Source organism: Sarcophilus harrisii, chromosome 4 (genome assembly GCF_902635505.1).
Source record: "Sarcophilus harrisii chromosome 4, mSarHar1.11, whole genome shotgun sequence".
NCBI lineage: Eukaryota > Metazoa > Chordata > Mammalia > Dasyuromorphia > Dasyuridae > Sarcophilus > Sarcophilus harrisii.
Genome location: NC_045429.1, coordinates 283,838,191 through 283,860,341, shown reverse-complemented (window position 1 = coordinate 283,860,341; position 22,151 = coordinate 283,838,191). Strand labels below are relative to the sequence as shown.

The window sequence follows — 22,151 nt, the reverse complement described above, 5'->3', positions numbered from 1 at the left end:
AAGTTAATAATGGACTCTGGTTTCAGCTCATCTTAGCACCTAGTTATATATACACATATGTTTTCCTGCTGTAGAATGTGAATTTCTTGAAGGTAGGGATGATTATACATTGTCATTGCAGTTAGGTGGCACAATGGAGAAAGCATTGGGTCTGGAGTCAAGAAAGATTTATTATCTGGCTGAGTTCAAATCTGGTCTCAGATACTTTGCAGCTGTGTGACCCTGGGTAAGTCACTTCAACCTGTCTACTTCAGTGAAATATCTTCATCTACAAAATGTTCTGAAGAAAGAATTGGCAAACCATCCTAATACTTTTGCCAAGAAAACCTTAAATGGGGACACAAAATGTTGCACATGATTAGAATTCTCTGTTTCCTCAAACCACTGGTCAGGCAATAAATCATTCATGAGGCCTTTACTAATTGTTCCCAACTGCTAGTGCCTTCCTCACTCTCAAATTAACTTTTTTTTTTTTATGTTTTTACTTTTTTTTATTTTTTCAAATTTAAAATCCCAATCAGCAAAAATTCACCATCTTTCCTTCCCACCATCACCCTCAATTGAAATAAAAAACAAAAACAAAAAACCAAAATCACCTCCTACAAACATGTATAATGCTGGGGAATTATGTAGCCCAGAGATCCTCTCAGAGAATAATTAGTCCTTTTTAGGTCCTCCTAGACTGGAGTCAATAAATCAAGAAACAAAATTAGAAGATAAAAGAGTTTAATTAGCATCAATTGAGGGCCTATAGCCACTTCATAGAGCAGAGGTGTGTTTTACATAGGTTAGGCAACAAAAGTATTCCATCAGGTGAGGAAGGTAATTTGAGGGATGGAGATGGAGGGAATATCTTAACTTTGGAGTTGAATATATTTATAATATGCCTGGATATCTGATTTAGAACATAAGTATGCCATGCTGGCACTGAAAGGGTTATAATGGTGAATTAGAAAGAGTCTTTTAAGTCCCCTGAAGAGTTAAAGAGACCAGTGCTAAGGCATTAGCAATGGCTTCCCCTGCTGAAGAGTGTGGCTTGTGTCTGGTGCTCTGAAGCCCTTCCAGGCCCACTTCCTCCCCCTTCCCTCAGTACTGACCCTGTGACCTGGAACCTCCACCCCAGCTGTTCCAAACAGCTCCCAATTGTTCCTTTCTTCCTCAGCACACACTTGATCTGGGCTCCCTGCTCTTGTATTCTTTCCTCTTGACTCCACCATGGCTTGACTTCTTCCTCTGGGAGTAGAAGTTGATGGCAGGTAAGTAATTCAGAACTGGCAGACTTTCTAATTCACCATTATAGCCTTTTCAGTGCCAGCATGGCAATCTTAGGTTCTAAATCAGATATTCAGGCATATTCATAAATATATTCAAGTGAGATAAGCTATGTAAAGCACTTTTCAGACTTTAAAATGCTGGCTCTCACAAAATATTACAAAAATTAATATTGAAAACTACCTTTACATATATAAGAAAAAAAGTAAAAAGTTGGTTCTCATTCTCTTCTTATTCCTGGTCGTCTTCTCCTCCTCTTCTCTCCCAACATATATTCTTGTCAACAAATTTAGTAAGCACCACTGGAGGTAAGACCTACTGATAACAAAGTGTATTAGCATGAATTTGTTTGTAATCAATTCAAATTTCAGCTTTGTCACTCTCTATCTTTGGGATCTTGGAAGAGTTTACTTAGTTTTTCCAGACCTCGATTTCCCCATCATAGAGAAGATTGTTTTAGTTGGGGGAAGGCAAAGGAATAGAATAAACATATAATTAGAAGAAGAAGAGAATAGCACCTACTGTGCGCCAGGCGCTGTGCTAAGTGCTTTACACTTATTATCTCATTTGATTCTCACAACAAAACTTTGGAGTAGATGTTGATATTTTACAGTTGAGGAACCAGAGGCAACCAGTGGCTTGCCCAGGATCAAATAATGTCTGAGGCTGGATTGGAACTTTCCAGGCCCATCACTCTGGGGCACTATGCTCTCCAGTTATTGAGGGCCTTTCTAGCTCTAAATCTGTACCTCATATTTCTTCAGAGCCTTCAGAATTACAGAGAATAAATGGTCTCCCACCAATCCTATGAGTGTTATTTCTTCATTTAAGAAAACACATGAAATGACTTGCCTTAGTCACATGGCTGGAAAATGTGATTGCTGCTAGCAACTAAAATCCCCTATAGGATTTTAGGATATATAGGAAGCCTTTCTCAATTCCTCTTAATAGCAGAGCCTTCTTTTGATTATTCCCTTCATCCTGTCTATAGCTTGTCTATACAGGACTTCTTAAATACTGTCTCCCCATTAGACTGTGAGCTCTTTGAGGTCAGGGATTGTCTTTGGCCTCTTTTTATATCCCTAGTGTTTACAACAGTGCCTGATACATAGCAGGTGCATAATACATCTATACTGACATTGCTGGGGCTCAAACCCAGTAAAGTCTCTTTAACTCCAAGTTCCCTATTTTCTTCTTACCATCCCACACTCACTACAAACTTAGAGAGGATAAAGTCTCTCTTGTCCAAGACCCTCCAAGAGAAAAAAAAATACTCATAACTATGATTCTAGGGAGAGTTAGATAAGGGTAAAGGAGGGAGAAGGTGTTAGGAGAAAGCTGAGGAAGAAATAACCACTTTCAACTGGAGGAGCTAGGGAAGTTTTCTTGGATGAATACATCCAAGCTGGGCCTAAAAGGAAGAGAAGGGCTTTGACAGAAATGGGTTTGGGAGGAGACTGGATTAATAAAGCACACGAATAGAAGGGGCTGGGAAAGAGGGATGGGAAATCTAGACACAAATTTGGTCAAGATGAAGAGGATGATGGGGAGAGGGAAAGAATGGAAAATGTCTTGGTCTTGTCATCAAAACACCCAACCTGAAATCTATGCTCCAAACTACTTGCTAATTTTGTTTCCACAAACAATTTGTCTTAGGCAGTCATTTCTGACTCTTCATGATGCCTTCTAGGCAAAGATATTAGAGTGCTTGTCATTTCCTTCAAGTCATTTTACAGATGAGAAAACTGTGGTAAAGAAGAAGGGATTTGCCCAGGATTACTCAGCTAATAAGTGAAGCTGGATTTGGACTCAGGAAGATGAGTTTCTCCGACTGTAGGCCCAGGACTTTAACTACTGTGCCACTTAGGTGCTCCAGCGAGCGTGTATTCAGTTCTTATTATGTGACAGGCATTGGGCTGAGCTTTTGGGAAACAAAGAAAGGTGTATGTGCCAGTCCCTGTCTTTAGGAAGCTCACATTCAAATGAGGGCAAACAACCCTGTTCAGGCTAAAGTAAATGCTGAATAGATGGGAAAGGAATCTCAGAGCTGAGTCTTGAGGGAAGCCAGAGACCAACAGGTGGACATAAGGAGAAAACTGTTCCAAACATGGGGTACAAGCATGAAAACGGGAGTGTTAAATTCAAGGAAGAACAAGAGGGCCAGCGTTATTGGATTGTAGAATACATGGAGGAGGGACAAATGTGAAAAGACTGGGGAAGTAGAAAGCAGTCCAGGTTGTGAAAGCTTTTAAAATCCAAACAAAGGAGATAAGTTTGATTCTAGAGGCAATGGGGAGGCACGGGAGTTTACTGGGGAGAGTGGAGGGAGGCATGTGACATGGTCAGATCTGTCATGGACAGATTTGCTTTGAGAAAATTACTTTTGGCAACCAAATGGAGGATGGATTGGAGGCAGGAAGATCAATTAGAAGTCATTGAAATAGTCTATAAAATAAGGAGACTATTATTTGCATTATTCCCTCCAACAAGATGTATAGGGGTATTGTGAGAACAGAACTCCCTAAACCACATAATACTATACAAATGAGAATTAATCCCTGTGAGAGAAATCTAGAAACACAGATTGGAGTCAAACTTACAGGCACATATTTACAAATAACACTTCTCCAATCACATAATATCCTTTCTTTGACTGGCAAGAAGATTTTCCTGGTTTCCTTTTTTCTAATTCCTATTCAAACTCTGGAAAGAAATCCTGTTCTTAATTTTAGCCAGGTACCCTCAGTTTGGGCAGCTGGGTGGTGCACTAAGTAGAATGAAGGCTCTTTTTCATGAATTCAAATCTAACCTTAGACATTCCCTGGCTTGTGTGACCTTGGAAAAGTCACTTTACTCTCTTTGTCTCAGTTTCCTCATATTTAAAATGAGCCAAAAAAGAAAATGACAAATCACTCCAATATCTCTGCCATGAAGATCCCAAATAGAGCCACGGAGAGTCATGGGGCTTCATGGAGACACAACCAAAATGACTGAACAACTTTCTGCTGCCCTCTTGCTATCTAAATAATTAGTTAGTGAATCAAGCAAACAAGAATTTACCAGGTACCTATTATATCCCAGGCATGGATAAAAATAAGAATTGTATTATGCTTTTGTGCTTCCTGTCCTCAGTGGGTACCCCCACCCCATCTTTCTAAGTTCCTTAAGGGAAAAGACTGTCTTCCTTGTTTGTATCTGTATTCCCAGAACTTAACACAGTAGTTGGCTTAACAAATCAAATAAACACTTAATAAATACTCTTTCAATTTCTACTTTTTTAATATCTACCTAATTAGTAGGCATCTAGATGGTCCAGAGGATTGAGTCCTGGGCCTAACATCAGGAAGACCTGAGTTCAAATTCAGACATTTACTTGCTGTGTGACCCTTTATGACCACTTAAATTCTGTGGGTCTCAGTTTCCTCATCTGTAAAATGAGGATGATAATAGCACTTATTTTCTAGAGTGTTGGGAGGATAATTGTAAAGTATTTATCACAAAGCACTTTATAAATTTTAACTTGTTATTAACTCATTACTCCCTCTGATTTCTGTACTGTGCTAAGCAAGGGTCTTGAAATGGCTCTCTGTATGTGTGTATGTATGTGTGTGGAAACTATTCTATATCTTTCAAAAATGCTCTGGGCTTTCTAATCTCCTTCAGCCTGATATGACCTCCTTATCCCTCTTTGCATGTTTTAAAGCTCAGCTTAAATGCCACTATCTCCATGAAGTCTTTCCTGGTCCCCATTATTAGTAACAATCTCTGGTCCACACCCCATATCTCTCTCAGCATTTTGCTTTGTCTTTCTGTAACTCACTTATAATGAAATATTGTTTATTCTACTCCCCCAATACCCTCAACTGCAGGAAGGGAGGAACCTTATTTATTTAAACTTTTTATCAGCTCCCAGACCTGTAGTAGTGTTTTAAATACAGTAGGAAATTAATAAATGTTTGTTGAACTGAATTGAACTGTATACTTGGCTCTATCCCACTCCTGAAAGCTCAGCCTGGGATTCCAGATTCTCACACCAGTCCTCCAAATGGAACAGCTGGCTAGGCCCAGCCCTATGCCCTAGAGTGAACCTGAGAGGCCAACCCAGCAGGCAGAAAGAAACTCCTTCAAGTCTGTTTTCAGAGATTCTCTCTTTCCCCTGTTTCTGGGGCAGATGTTTGCACTGAGCCCCAGGCCCTGCCTCTTCTTCCTTTGAGGCATCCCATGAAAATGAAGAATTTCAAAACTAAGAGGAGTCTCAGAAATCATCTAATCTAACCTATACTTAATCAAAAATTCCTTCTACAACATAACTGATTGACAAGCAATCATGTAATATTTGCTTGAACAACTCATCCTTCCCTCCTTTCTCTTTGAGGTTCAGGGATTTTATTATCCAACAGGTTCTAAACCATCTGCACAGGAGACAATGGGATTATAGACTTGAGAGGGACAGAGAGGAGAGGGCCCTGAGTAGTGAGTGATAACTTGTTCTTCCTTCCACTGGTATCTACTGAAGGACATTCCTACCTTCCTCCCCTTTCTCTCTTCTTCCCTTCTCACTGGCCTCTCCAAAGTTATGAAACACTGCAGGATAATCCTTTTCATTTATTTTATTTTACTCATGGTGTATCATGTTTTCCTGGATATTTTTACTTTATTGTTCAACAGTTTATGGGAATTTCTCCATGTTTCACTGAATTCCTCACATTTCCCCCTTTTTATATTGTACATACATCTACCAGAATTTGTTTAAGTATTACTGAGTTAATTAAACTTTTTTTTTTATTAAAAAAAAAAAAAAAGAAAGAAAGAAACACTGCAGGGTCAACGCCAGGATTTAACTCAATAGACAATCAATCAAGAAATATTTGTGGAGTATCTATTAGAACAATTAGGAGGCACAGTGTATAGAGTGAGGCATCTGGAATCAGGAGGACCTTTTTCTAAGTCTGGCTTCAAACACTAGCTGTATGACTTGATCTTTAAGTCATGTAACCCTGTTTGCCTCAGTTTCCCAATGTGTAAAATGATCTGGAGAAGAAAATGGGAAACCACCGCAATATCTTTTGCCAGATGGGGTCATGAAGAGATGGATACAAGTAAACAACAAGGACAATAGAAATACAGGCAAAAAAAAGAATTCCTGCCCTCAAGGAGTTTATGTTCTAAAGGAAAGAAAGCTAATACCTGAAAGGGAGGAGGATGAGAAAGTATTGGCTAAGGGCATGGTACAGAAATCCAGAGAGTCAGAAGCGCAGATAGGAGAGGAATAGAGCCTGCCCAACCCCTGAAAGGAATTCACCAATGACAGAAAGGCCTGGGAGGTGGGGAAAGCAAGCCATTAGTGAGTCATGAGTGTTGAAGTTTGAAAAGCACAGGCAAGAGAGGCAAATGACTTATTATTAAGCCCCTATTATATGCCAGCCACTGTGCTATAGGCTAAAGAAACAAAGACAGAAATTTAAAGAATCCCTGCCCTTAAGGAATATATTTTCTAGCAGGTGTAAAAACAAGTACCCGTACTCTACTGGGCTGTATCCCAGGCTAATTTCAGAAAAGCCTACTAAGACTTACATGAACTGATGCTAAGTAAAGTGAACAGAACTTTTAGTTATTGTACGCAATAACAACAAGATTATATGATGATTAACTGTCCTGAACTTGACTCTTTTCAACAATGAGATGACTCAAGGCAGTTCCTATAGACTTAGGATGGAAAGTGCCATCAGAGAGAGAACTATAGAGATTGAATGTGAATCAAAGACTAGTATTTTCACTTTTTTGTTTGTTTTCTTTCTTGTGTTTTTTTTCCCTTTTGGTCTTATTTTTCTTGCACAACATGACAAATATGGAAATATATTTAAAAGTATTCCACACACTTAATTTATATCAGATTGCATGCTGTCCCAGTAAAGAAAGAGGTAAGGAATAGAAGGAAAAAAAATATGGAACACAAAGTATTCCAAAAATGAATGTTGAAAACTATCTTTACATGTGAATAAAATACTATTGAGGGGGGAAAAATGATGCAAAGACCTCGTCTCTAAGGAGATAGTTCCCTGTCTAAGCTGGGAGTCTAGATATACACAAAAGGAAAAATAAATGAACAACAAACATCAAAGTACTAAATTAAAATACCATATAAATAAACACTGAAATGCCTAATCAGTGAGTTCAGGAATTGTCAGGGAAAGAATCATCATAGAGGAGGTGGCATCTGATGTGGAGCAGAAAGAAAGGTGAAAGTGATGAGAGTAAAACTCTGCTTGATCTGAGTCAGCCCTGTAAAATTTTTAAAATCACCAACAAAATGTCTCCTTTGATCTACAAACCCTAATGGTCTTGCATCCTCTGGAGCAAGATAACTTTTCTTGGAGGAGGTCACAAGACCCGGCAAGATTTCACAGCCACTCACCAGACTTCCCTTAGACTCATGCATAAAATGGATCTTCAGAAAATGACCCTTTGCAGATCACTTCTCTCTTGAGAATGATATGCCCTCGAAAAATAATCCTTCTTGGTGTTTCTTTAACAATAAAGGTTTTCTGCCATAGCCTTTGGGTTTAGTGAAATTCCTTTGCCATGAACTCTTGCCTTGGACAGCTGACCCTCACCTATTCCTACCTCACCTCTTCTTCGGTACCTTCAGTCCTCATTATTAGGAGGTGAGGACATGAACGTGAGCTATAAGAGAATTTTCCAGTATTTAGGAATGTATCATTACAACTCCTTTCATTTATTCCCCAAGCCCTTATGCCAAGGACACTGAGTAACAGAAATGAGGTCAGAATTGGGCCTCCTGGGAGTTTGGTTGACTGTTCAGCAATAATAATAGCATTGCTCACTCTTATACCAAGCTCTGGGCTTTGCTAGTGTATTTTACAGCCCAGGTTTCATTTATTCATCCCAAATACCTTTATTTCATAGAGATGAACAATGAGGTCCAGAAGAGGAGTAACTGCCAATAAGTCACACCAATAATATGTAAGTTGAAAAAGAACCTAGGTTTCCTGACTCCAAGATCAATGCTCTTGCTAATATATTACAGCTGCCTCTATACCTCAGAGCTCTCCTCCTTTAAAATAACTCTACAATTCTCTGATGTTATTTCTCCTTATATCTCAGGCCCCTGGCAATCTGAATTTTCTCCCAGGAACCTCCACCCTTCCTCCTGCACCACACAGAGCATGCTATTCTATTCAGCAGGTCCTTACTCAGCATTTGTGAAATACAATGAAAAATGAATGAATTAGGATTACAGCAATTAGAAGCATTCTCTATGGTATTCAGGGCAAGCGCCCACAGAAGATCCACCAATCTGATCCCTTCCCCCGGGGAGGAGAGGCAAGACAGGGCCCTGCAATAGCTGCTTAGCAGTCAGACCCACCCTGTTTGGGTGGGAGGAAGATGTCACCCCCAGTGCTCTCACCCTGCCCTGGCTGATGGGGAGAGAGAAAAGAGGCTGGAAGCAGTGTGTGGGTTGAAGTGAAAGCCAGGCAGAATTCTGGGGAACATGAGAATGGAAGGGAGGAGAGAAAGGCGGGGCTTGGAGGAAAGGAAAGAGACAGAGAAGGGCTATGAGGAACTAGAGAAAAGATCCCTTGCTCTGCAAGGATGGATGGAGGGGAAGATGAGAGCCTGCCAAAGGCCTCCGGAAAGTTTTTGGCCCTTGTCCGGAGGGCCACCCAGCTCTGACAGGCTCTTTGTTTATCCAAATCAGGAACACCCAGGTTATAGTTCTGCATAGGGAGGAAAATCAACAGAGGCTGGCTAATGGCTCTTTCTATAAAATTTCTATTCAATTCTGATTTAAAAGGCATGGTGACTTTTCCCAAACCAATTAGGTAAAACTTCAGGTAGGGCTAAATACCAATCCCAGCCCTCTCTGTTCCTTAAAAAAAAAAAAAAAAAGCTGTTTGTTTGAGAGTCAAAGAGATTAAGTGAATTGCCCAGGGTCACACAGCTACTGAATAAATATCTAAGGTCAGTCCTCCGACTCCAAGACTGAGCAACCCTAGCTGCTTTTCTCTCTTTCAACAAGAGAGCATTAAATATCTCACATCACTTACTAGAGGTACTTGGTATGTACTTAGGTTATCTTTCCCTGTTCCTGTGTTTCCTGTTTTTTATTAGGTTGTGATGAAGTTCCCAATATCTTTTGCTTCCCTTACAGTACTTGACATATAATCTAGGGCATATAGTAGATGTTTAATGAGAAGCAGTGTACTCCAGTATAAGTAGTTTTAGAGTCAGGAGACCTGAATTACTCTGTAATCTTGGATAAGTTAATGTAGTCTCTATTTCCTCCTGAATAAAATAGGAATAATTAATATTGCAGTGTAATGCCGGAGAAATTGAGGCAAGATAGAGATTAGAGAGTTTTTAATCTTTTATTTGTATTTCTGAGAGGGAGAGATTTTCTGGAACCAAAAGGGCTGAATTAGAATCCAGTAGTCAATGTGAGGTTCCCATGAAATACATATATGCTAAGCTACCAGGATTAAACAGAGGCGGGGGCAGAGTCAGAGTACTGAGAATGGGACAGACCATCAATCCAGTTCTGACAGAATCGGGGGTGAGGACCATAAATTCTTACAAATTGGGAGTAAAGGAGATAGTCAAACTAGAGCCAGGAACTTAGAGATATAGAGGATGCCAATTAGGTATCTGAGATAGGACATTTGGAGTTTTATCTTTTGTAATGCCAGTGGCCACAGCCCTAATTATCTCAGTCCTAATGAGCAGAAAAGGAGGAGCAACCAAGGGGATTGACGTGGAACAATTCAGGAAACTGAGGCAGGACCATTAGGGAAAGTGAAGCAGAACAATAAAAGGGAATTGTGGCACAACAACAGTGCCTGTCTTTCTCCAGGATTTTCATGAGGAAAGCACTTTTTAAATGTTAAAATGCTATAGAAATAAAAATTATTTTTGATAAATACTGACTGATGAGTTCTGCAACCTGTTTCTGTCACTCAATATTACTCTTCAAGACGAGGTAAGGAAATACCCAAATTAACTACAAAGGAAATATAAGACACTATTTGCATCCAGAGAATGAAATGATAAATGAAAGTATGTATAGAATGATTTTACCAATACATACATTCATATACATATTTGTGTCTAATGGTAGCCATCTCTATGGTAGAAGAGAAAGAGGGGAAGAAAAAAAGGGAAAAATATATATAAATACATGACAATTTTATTACATAGTTAAAAGAAATAGCAAGTTGTATATAATACATTTGCAATTTCATGTGCAATCGTCTTTTTATGTTCTGTTATGGAAGTGCTTGTTTTATTTCATAAATTTAAAAAAAAAAGACTTGAGGTAGGGACAAAAGGGTCTTCTAAGTCTTTTGGGGTCATAGAAAAACCACTGAAAAGGACCTCAGAGATCATTTAATCCAACCCTTTCATTTTATATACGAGGAAACCGAGGCTTAGTGAAGTGAATAGTCTTGTTCTTCAAGATCAGACATCTTGAAGGGTCTTCAAGGTTTAAAAGTAAAAGGTTTAGAAGTAGGATTTAAACCCAGATCTTCTCACTCCACAGTCAATGCTCTTTCCATGGTATTATTATCTCTGGCTCTTTCTTTTGGCAAGATTGTGAAATAGATAAAATCTTTGATGTTTTGGTTTCTCATTTCTTCTCTCTTGGCCCTTCCTGCCCTTCATCTTCTATTATCTTCATCTTCTATTCCGGAAAGCCATCTATAGTTCTCTGAACCATTCAGTGTCTAAGTCAGGAGGGTCCTTAGGCGACATTTAGTCACATCTCTTCTTTGAACAAAGAAATTAGGGTCCAAAGAAGCAAAGGGATTTGCTCAATGCCTCAGATAGTAGCAGCAAAGTTTAGATTTGAAATTGTTCTTTTATTTCAACCCCTTCCTTTTATTGAAAAGGAAAATGAAGTCCACAGCAGAGATTTGTCCAAGGTCACCTCCCCACATCAAGATAAGCCATTCTCTTTAACCACAGTCCCATTGGGTATGGGAATGGTATAGTGAAATGAGAACTTAGGATGGCATCTAGGCAGAATAGTGGATAGAATACCAGGCATGGAATCAGAAAACTCATCTTTCCAGTTCAAATTTGGCTTCAGACATTCACCAGCTGTATGACAAATCATTTTGCCTCAGTTTCTTTATCTGTAAAATGACCTGAAAGAAACGGAAAACTATTCTAGTATTTATGCCAAGAAAACCCTAAACAGGATCATAAAGAGGACACAACAACAGGCAGGCTTCATAAAAGAGCCTGAAAGGCCACAATCTTCCAATAGAAACTGGAAATTGTCTATGCCTATCCCCATGAGGGTCCTCTAGTTTCTCCTTTAATTCTTCTTCCTCTTCTCTTTTTCTGGAAATATCAAGATTTCACACTATGTTTGAATACTCTGGGAAGGGATAACACATTAAAGTCTTTAACATTCTAATGGATTCTTATAGGAGCAGCAATTCCAAAATGGGTACAACTTTAACCCAACTCACCTCCCCCCTCACCCCACTGCTTTCTGCTACTTTAGCAATGAAGCATCTAGTTAGGAAAGTTGTTGGAGATTGTTTAAGGCATGTAGCTGAAAGAAAGAGAAGAGTTAAGTAGGAAAAGAAAGAGGAAAGTTTTTAATGGAAGGATTTCTGTGTGGGAAAATTGAGTAGGGAACTTGAGGGAATCTTTTGTCAAGGGGTGCAGGAGTAGGGGAAGAGTGGCCACATGGAATTTTCTCCCTCCTCCCCCTAAGAGTGTTCCAGCCCTTTTTTTTTTTTTTTAAATATAGTTGCTTATACTTGGCCTTCTGCTGAAAACAGAAAACTGTGATTTAAAGGGACAGGCCTACTTTTAAATCAATTGACTGAATATTTGTTTTTGATACATAATGGTTTCCTTGGTTAAGGAATATGGTCATAAATGTGATCCATAATTTGGTAGGGTTATTTCTAAAAGTTTAATATTTTTAAGAATGTTTTGGATTCTTTTATGTGGAATTAGGATATTATGTATAAGTTTTAATTGATTGTATCCTGAGGTTATGTCCATCATTTCAAAGGTCCCTAAAAATAATAGCTTTTTTTTTTCTTTTTGAAAATGTTTCTGTTATGGGCAATATGCAATTTGGAATTTTTTTCTATGTATTGGGTATTTTAAAAGCAAACTGATTTGTATATATAATGTTCACTTATAAAACTGTCTACTTAGATATGAAAAAAGTGAACTTACTGAGAAATTCTTACTGTTATAACTATAAGGTTATAGTAAATATCTGTTTAGGATTTATCCAAAACTTTAGTTAATGGAATTTGTTATTGGAAGTAAAATATTCCAATTTTACTTTGGGCTTTATATTTGATGCCCATTTTGGAGTTTTAAAGCTCCACCCTCTGACAGTTATTGGGACAATTAACTGAAGTAAAAATGAATTAAAGCCCTATTTTATCCTGTATGTGCTGAAGGTTGAGGTTTTAACTGCTTATTTTATGTTATAATTATGTCCCTACATTTTTTCCTCCTGTGATTGATTTCTATAATCAGAGCAATGGTCAATAGAAACTGTTGATGCAATTCAATTATGTCATACTTTGCTATTTCCAGTCTGGTTATATGTAATCATTATATCCTAAATGCTTAGGCAAATAAGTATTTAGTCTGGTCATCTGTCTGTTACTAGATATTTGTGTTTTGTTTTTTTAAAGTTTCTAAATGATAAGAGGACAATTAACAATGGTTTGTAAAACCTAACTGCTATTTGATTTATTGGTAATATAGCTGACAGCCGTTTGCCTGTCCTGTGAAGTAAACTCATCTCTTCACATAGGAAGCTGCTGGCTCTTCACATTTTGCAGTAGTCTTGTGAACCAAGTCTTTCTATCTCAGATTGTTCTAACCTTTATTTGTTAGATTTGTATTTTTTATTCTAAATTTTGGTCAAATTACAGATATTGACTTGCTTCTGAGACCTAGATCAGCTTTGATTGTCAGCATGCCACACCACACCCATCCCCTTCCTTGGACTGAGAGTCTCCATTAGTGTTCAGCCTGAAGCAGTTTTGAATGAGGCTTCTTCCCTCACTCCTGAGGGACTGATATGGGGGATTTGGGAATGGTTGATGAATGACTGTTAAACCTTGCTTGGGTCATCTATTACTGCGTGTTTAAGATTTGGGATGGGATTTGTTAAAATTGTGTAACTATTGCTGTTATGTATCCTGGATTTTTTTTTTGAGGGGGGGAATCTAGTGTACTAATCTGTTACGTATAGGAATTTTTATTGACTCTTGGGATTTATATATGGAAAGGTTATTTGATAATTCCTTTCTGTGAGAAGAAAAGGGAGGAAGAGATAGGAAATTTCGGAAACTGGTGTATTTTTTCCCAAATACCTGAAAGAATGAGTTCCTATTCACTTTGCCTTAGGCAATTCTGCCCCACCTCCTATCTCACTAGTTCAACCTGAATTTGGAAGTCTTTTAAACACTTCTTTTTTCATTTTTATTATGCTTTAGCTTTGGAACCCTTTATTCTGTTGGAATTGCCCTGGCAGACTATTTTCTGATTGCCTACTTTTTAGAAGCAACCAGAAATCAGGTACATTGGGACTTGGCAGTCTCCAGTCCTGTGACTCCATTAATTAGTATTTCAGTATTCTCAAAAGACCTTGCAGTTTGGTATCAGGCCTCTAAAAGTTCGGGGTTGCCTGCCTTGATGATCTAACTGTGCATAATCTGCTCAGAAATCTGGATCCTTTTTGCAGCCCTGTCTGTTCCTCTGGGAAGGAACAGGTGTAGCTACTCTTAAGTCTCACCCTTCTCCCCAGGTGAGGGCTGCCCCTCTGAATAGACCTTGAGCCATTGAACCCTGCTGCTCGATAAGCAGAGGCTGAGTTAAATGCACAAATGACTGCAGACCACCTAACTCACAGTGAACAGTCCATCTCAAAATGGATTCTCTGGCTGAGATGCTCTAACTACAGAGGATCTTATATGCTTGCAACAAGGAGCCTTTGCACTGTTGATTAACTCTGGGGTTATCAGGGAGAGTCCTTGCCATAAGTCCTTACATTTTTCTAGTTTTATTTTGGTTTATTTGCTTCACATAAGGTTGGTCAAAATTATGGTGCTAACATCTTGTAGGTACCTAGAGGAAGGTAATTCAATGATTTGAATATTCAGAAGAGAGAGTGTGGAATGTTGTGCCACAGTTCTCTTTTGTTGTCCTGCCTCAGTTTCCCTAATTAGTTCTCTCTCAGTTTCCTTAATTGTTCTGCCTCAATCTCCTTAGTTGCAACCCCCCACTCCGGTTCATTAAGACTGATATAACTCAGGGCTACTTGCTCTAAGGTTATAAATTGTCAATGTGTAAATTCAAAAAGGGGGAGTCCAGACTTTCTGTCTCTAGCCAGACACTTTCTTAACACCCAGTTTGGTAGAATTTATGGTCCTACCCTGCAACCTGTCAGAACCGGATTGATGGCTCATGCCTGGAGATTCCTCCTCACCAGAATTTGGACTCCACCCCACTGCCTTTGCTTAGCTACTGTGTATAAATATGTCATTGAGAACTCATATTCGCTGCTGGAAGCTGGATTTTTGGAGACAATAATTTCATTCAGCCCTGGGACCAAATCATGGATCCATTTGGTCCCAGTAAATCTCTCCCTTTCAAATAAATTATTAAAAACTCTCTAATCTCTATCTTGCCTCAGTTTCTCCATCATTACATTTAACTCTCATTCAATTTTTAACATAGAATGTAAAGTAGATACATACACAGAAATCACACAGACACACAAATCTATTTTACATATAGATTTAAGTTGGACATATTCATTTAGCTCTGGGAGCATCCTCCCCATATAGAGTAATAATTTCCCATGGAGAGAGACTTTTGGCTGAGCCCTCCCATTTTGAATATTTGACAAGACTTTTCAGAACACCCTCCAGAATCTGTAGGACCTCTCCAGAGTCTATTGATTCAAGGGTTGACTCACGGGTCTCATAGGCCACACTTGCCCTTTAATGTTTCATGCACTAACATTACCTGACTGCCATCCAATCCCTACTGTTTGGGATTTGCCTTGGATTTACTAACTTTTGTTTTGCCTTGAGTCTCTCCTCGTCAGGTCACTTGACCTTGGAAGTAGAGAAAGGTCTCAGAAGTTCGAAGGCTGCCTAAAGCAAGGCAGGGTCCCATCTTGTGAATTTTCAAGACCTTGTCTACTCACCAGGTCACATGATCCTGGAGAGTCCTTCATGAACTGTGTGGGACAAGACCACCAGCTCAAATACATTAAGGATATTTCTCAAGGCAAAAGCAGAAAGGAATTTTATTGCCCTGAGTAGCCAGGACAAATGACTTCACATTCTAAGTTATAAATGAGGAAAAACTTCTAACCCAACCACAACTTTAGGATTGCTAAATTACCTTATATGGGAGTTTCAATGTCAAGGTGGCCCCAACTTAGTCTCACAAAGAAAAGGTCCCACTCCTTGTAAACCACATGATTTCTGGAGAAAGAAACCTGACCTTGGGACATAGCCAACCTTCACTCAATTTTTAGAACATTGTCTCCATCTTGTAAGATTCCCTACTTCCCTTTACAAATGAGGATTAGTAACTTGCCTAAAAAGTCACAGCCAGTTTCACCCAGGAAATCTCCCTCAATCTGAGACATTCTTTTATCAAGCTGGGCTCCTTTCTGTCATTAGTAAGTTTCTCTTGGGCCCCCCATTTTGGGGAGAGCCCCAGGCTGGCCATGCTTCAGTCTCCTCCTTGCTTTGCTTCTGATTTTCCAAATTTCAATACTATTTCTCCATAAGAGCATATTTATTTTCTCCTTCACTTTTCAGTTTTTCTTTGTGAGTTGTTCTGCTCCCCCCACCATTAGATTGTAAGGTCTTTGAGAAGAAGGATCCACAATAAATCTTTAATAATTTTTTTTTAAGTTCTAAAGAGGCAACTCTGGATGGCAGAGCACAGAGCATCCTGTGAGGAAGACTCATCTTCCTTAGTTCAAATCTGGTCTTAGACATTTATTAGCTGTGTGACCCTGGGCAAGTCTGGCTCAGTTTCCTCATTTGTAAAGTGAGTATAATAATAGTACCTATCTCCCAGGGATTTTGTGAGGATCAAATTAGATCAGATTTGTAAAGAGCACTTGACACAGTGCCTAGAACATAGTAAATATTATATCAATATTAACTATTATTATTTTTGAACCTCATTTGTGATTTCATTTATTCAAGGAACTTCTAGTGAGGAATTCCTCTGCAAGGCAGATCACCATCTGGTCTGTAACTGATTTTTGAGAATGTTTAGGGCACCAAAAGGTCATTCCTAGCATATACACCAGTAGATATCAGAAAAGGATTGAAATTCAGATCTTCCTGACTTCAAAACTATCTTTTTGTGCACGGTAACAGCTGTCTTTCTGAGGAATATTGATTGGCCCATCTCTCATTACAAAAATACTTTTCCTGTGTATCTTGTGGTCTTATGGTCCATAGTCTGTAGGTGTGGTTTGGCAGAGATATGATGAAGGAAATGATAAAATTAAATGGATTAAGAAATAACTGAATGACCATAATCAGAGAATGATGTTAAATGCAGAAATAACAACCTCCTCTGGAGGCAGGTCTCTTCTGTAGGGCCACAGAGCCCTCTTTTTAGGGCTTTTGTCAATTTTTTTCTTTTGTGAATGGATGAAGGTCAAGATGATATGCTTATCAAATTTAGGGACAAGTCGCAACTAGGAGGGAAGATTAATTTACTGAATGACAAATATCAAGGTCCAAAGGTATTTCCATAGGCTTGAGTGATGAGCCAAATCCAATAAGAAATAATTTAATAGAAATAAATGTAAAATGTTATGTGTAAGTTCCAAAAATCAATTTACAAAAATGAGATGTTCTTGTTAAAAATATTGTATAGGGCTACAAGTTTTACTGAATGACTCTAAGATTCTCTAGTAAAAGTAAGTTGAGAAGCATTCATTAATCTCCAACTATACAACACTCATTGTATTAAGTGTTTAAATATATAGTTAAAAAAAAGACAAAAACATCCTTTGCCCTCAGTGAGCTTACAGTCTTACTGAGGATACAATATTCAAACATGTTCAAACAAGATGCATAAAGGACAAAAGTGGAAACAATGTTCATCCTTTGTTTCAAAGAGGACCATTAACACCATCAGATGATTTCTTGACTCAGGCATGAATTGGATTTAAGTGAGGCAAAATTGAATAAAGTTGTCACTTTCTCTTTCAGAATGCTTTAAGTCGATGGCAAGACACAAATCAGGACAACTGGTGCTGATCTAGGATGCAATGGAAGACCTTGTCATTGTTGATGTCTGACCAAACTCTAAACTCTACACAACACTGCAATAAATTGTTTTCATTCATCCATTCTGTTAGAGAAATCTTCACATGTAGATATCCCCCTAGTTTACCAACAGATTTGAAGACTGTTCCTTACCTTCAATCTGGTTTAGCCCATGTGTTGTTTTCCCCAGGTGTAGCTGCTATGCATGCTACAGTTTCTTGGAAGGATAATCAATAAAGAGAAGGCATTGAGGGCAATCAGAAAAGAGATCTTGGCAAACGGTGACATTTTTGTTGAAACTAGAAGGAAACCAAGGAACTCATCCAAGAAGAGGAGATTCAAGGCAAAAGAACTAGTGTGACTTCCTATAGGTTCTCTCCAACCCAAGAAAAAGGCTTTTCCTTCAAAAGCTAAGGGTAGGGGCAGCTAGATAGTGAAAGTGGATTGAGCACAGGCTCTAGAGTCGGGAGGACCTGAGTTTAAATCCAGCCTCTGACATTTAACACTCCCTAGCTGTGCCCCACAGTGATTGGGCAAGTCATTTAACCCCAGTTGACCTCACAAAAAACCCACAAACAAATAAAAAACCAAGAACCCCAAAACAAAAACTGACCTTCATGAATTTCCTTCTCCTTCCCCCCAAAAACTCCAATCCTAATCATACCCATTATTCCTCTACTGTGCTTTCAAGTAGTACCATGGGCCTTATTTTTCTATTTTTTATGAAAAATGTTTCCAAACTATGCCCAAAGGGCTATCAAACTGTGTATATCCTTTGATCCAGCAGTTATCTACTGAGTCTGTATCCCAAAGAGATCATAAATGATGCAAAGGGACTCACATGTGCAGAAATGTTTGCAGCAGTCCTTTTTGTAATGGCAAGGAACTGAAAACAGAGTGGTCCATCAGCTGGGGGGCTGAATAAGTTATGGCATATGAATATAATGGAATATTATTGTTCCATAAGAATTGATCAGCAGGATGATTTCAGAACGCCCTGAAGAGACTTGTATGAACTGATGCTGAGTGAAATGAATAGAACCAAGAGAACATTGTACACAGCAGCAAGAAGATTATGTGATGATCAACTCTGATGGACATGGCTCTCTTCAACAAGGAGGTGATTCAGGCCAGTTCCAATAGACTTGTGATGGAGAGAGTCATCTCCATACAGAAAGGAGACTGTGGGGACTGAATGTGGATCACAGCATAGTATTTTTACCTTTTTTGTTGCTTTTTTTCTTTTTCATTTTTTCTTCCTTTTTGATCTGATTTTTCTTGATAAATGTGGAAATATTATAGACAAACTGTACATGTTTAACATATATTAGATTACTTGATATCTAGAGGGGAGAAGGAGAGAGAAAAATTTGCAACACAACTTTTGCAAAGGTGAATGTTGGAAACTATCTTTGCATATATTTTGAAAATCAAAAGCTATTATTAAAAAAAAGAAAAAAGAAAAATGTTTCCAAACTATTTCCCCCTTTCCCTCTTCCTTTCATGTCTGTATAGCTTTTCCGCGTCAGACATGAAGCTCACCCAGCTGCAGGGCAAGACTGTATTTTCTCTATTAGAGTGGACTGCTCTCTGGGGGATAAGGTCTTTTCTACCAGACTGTTGGGAGAAAGGGGTGGGTCCCTCCGGATCAGGGACTATATATCCTTTATTAGATGGGGGGCAGGTTTCTCCAGGGCAGAATATCTTACAGAATAGCTTCCCCTTTAGTGAAAGAACCCCAGGTCATTTTTAAATGACTTAAACCTCTGGGGTTTGGACGTCTTTGAAATGTAGCCTTGCACTCAGCCCTTGGGAGACATTTTAGAGAATCATTGCTGTAAGCAGGTGGTTAATTTTCTTGGAGGGAAGGGGAGAAGGAGCAGATCTACTCAGTTACCCTTATCCTTCTATCTGGAGCTGCTGCTTCCTTGTTACAGGTAGGGATTTCAAGAGGAGAACTTTATGTCTCTGATCCAAAGGGAATAGCCCTTTCTCTCCTTCCCTGTCCCTGAAGAATTGCCTGTGCACTGGCCAGCCTGCTGGGGGAAGGACAGAGTCATGATCTCCTGGAGTGGACTCTTCACCTGGCTCTTGAGGTAGCATCTCTTTCCTCCCCCTCGCCATAAACCCATAATAATAATAATAATAATAATAATCCTGGAAGACCGAGGTTGTGAAGGCAAGGGAGTAGGGAATTTTGCTTATTTCCTACTAAATTATTCATGGATATCAGATTGACTTCAGTCTAGAAATCTCAGTCTTGGGAGGTGGAATGAATTTATTAGACCCATCAAGTTCAGAATTAACTCTTCAGAATAGACCATGGAAAGTAGGTGTATGTATGTAAGATAATACAGACACACAGACAGAGGGAGGATTAGAACAGAAGCTTCATGAATTTCAAAATTTTGTTACTGTCCCTGCAGGTTTTGGAGCTCATCTATTTCAATTCCCTTATTTTATGGATCAGAAAATTGGGAACCAAAAAATGTTTTATGACAGCCAGTCTCACTACTGTCAAACCAAACATGTATCCTGTTTGCCTTTCCTTATTTCCATTGTAATTTCTTCATAGCTTGACACAAGTACATGCATTTTTACGTGTAAATATTCATCCATTTTCTAATTTACAGCACAGTTGTGAGGAAAGTATTTAGGATACTTTAAAGTGGTATGTAAACCAGATGCTATTATTATAGAAGTATTTTCCATATCCCTGGAAAAGGGAAATACATACTATCAGCTGCCATTAGTAAAGAAAGTCTGATAATTAGCTATCAAATAATAAGAGTGGATGTGCTTGAGGAAAGGAAGGAAAAAGACTTTATTTAAAGTGCTTACTATTTCCTAGACACTGTGCTAAAGGCTTTACAAATATCTCATTTGATCCTCACAACAATTTTGGGAGGTTGGTGCTATTATTAAACTCTTTTCCAGGTGAGGAAATAGAGATAAAGTGACATACTCAGGGGCATACAGTGAGTATCTGAGGCTGAATTTGCCCTCAGGTCTTCTTAATTTAAGACTCAGTGCTCTGTCTACTCTGCCTCAGGAAGAAGAGGGAGAAAAAAGTTCCCCAGGCTTGCTTAGCTCTGATTGGAGGAGTAGACTGTTTTTTGGAACCATCAAAGGCATAATTCCAGAGTTGAAAGTATTTTTCTAGATTTAGAGCTGAAAGGGACTCTCATTCCAAAGTCATAGAGTTTGACTGCTTCATTTTACAGATGAGGACATTAAGGCCGAGAGAGGAAGTGAGTGGCCCAATGTTACCCAAGTAATAAATAGCAGAGCCAGAGATCTTTCCACAACACCATCCCAAGAGGTGATATCCCTGGGCTTGAACATTTGCTTGCCTGCCTGCCCTAGGTCTCTTATGGCATAAGGAAGGAATTTTCTGGGAGCCCAAGCCTGAGGTCTAAACTGGAACCCCACCCACCAGTGCTGGCTTGGGATCACTGGCCATTGCTGGCTGTTATTGCACTGAGTCACTGGGTGCTTTGGCCTTCCTATGACTCCAGCCTAGACAGTGCAGAGCCAGGGAAAGAGGGATGGAAAACAATTATTGAGTGCTTACTATATGCCAGACACTTGTCTCTTACAAATATCTCATTTGATCTTCACAACAACCCTGGGAGGTAGGTGCTAATGATGAGGTTCTGCGCAGGGCAGAGAGTTGTGGGAACCCCTTCTGGTCGGCGCAGGTCCTTCATGAAAGAATTTATGAACTCGAAAAGTTAGACTGGCAAAAAGTTTATTGTTGGAACTGAGAAGCTGGCATTTGCTAGGAAGGCTGACTTCCTCAGGGGCAAGGTAAAGTTTCTACGGAGAGATAAAGAGGGGTTAGGTCCTGTTAGGGAAATAGGTGAGAGAGATAAAGAGGGATTAATGCTGAAAAGAGAATGTCTTCTCAGTGGGCAGAGGGTCCTCAAAGGCAGCTATGACAAGGAGAGAGAGGTTCCTTGGCATGATTCCTACTTTTGGTCCTCTGCAAGGAATGATACCTAAGTTGCTCCTTTTTATAATTTGAAACTTTAGCTAGGGGCTGGGTGCAGTTTGAGTTAAAATCAGACCGAAATCTTTGGGAATTGAATAGAAATTTTCCAATTGAATGAGTGTCCCTGGACTAATCTCCAACTCAATAGAGATTGACAGAAATCTAGATCTCCAGCTCAGGCTAAGTAGGAGTGGTCCTGGACTCAACTAGTCCCACCAAGATAAAATAGAATGAAACCACTTTATCTTGATTCCCTGGTGCTGGTCTTTCTCAGGGGAGAGTTCAAGAAGTTTCTCCACTTCAAGCAGTTCTCAAGTATTTACCTGATGGTCCCCCCCAAGTCAGGACATTATCCGGGTTCCCTACATCACTATTACTATCCCTCCATCCCCTTTTCCAAATCAGAAAACTGAAATAACCAGAAATAGACTTGTCCAGGATCACACAGTGTTCGAGACTGGAATTCAACTCATATCTTTTAAATTTATGACCCAGCGCTCTATCCACTGTGATTTATGAAAGGGAGGAAAAAGAATTCTCCATTGATAACTTGCCCCAAG

The 22,151-nt window shown here is 39.2% G+C and overlaps 1 protein-coding gene across 1 annotated transcript in view; it reads left to right on the top strand.

Moving 5' to 3' along the window:
* Nucleotides 1-1,167: 1,167 nt before the first annotated feature.
* Nucleotides 1,168-22,151, top strand: part of ITPR3 (inositol 1,4,5-trisphosphate receptor type 3) — a 145,223-nt gene continuing 124,239 nt past the window's right edge. Inside the window, exon 1 of the mRNA XM_031965057.1 lies at nt 1,168-1,256. The gene's annotated coding sequence lies outside the window, so the exon portion shown is untranslated. The remainder of the gene's footprint in view (nt 1,257-22,151) is intronic.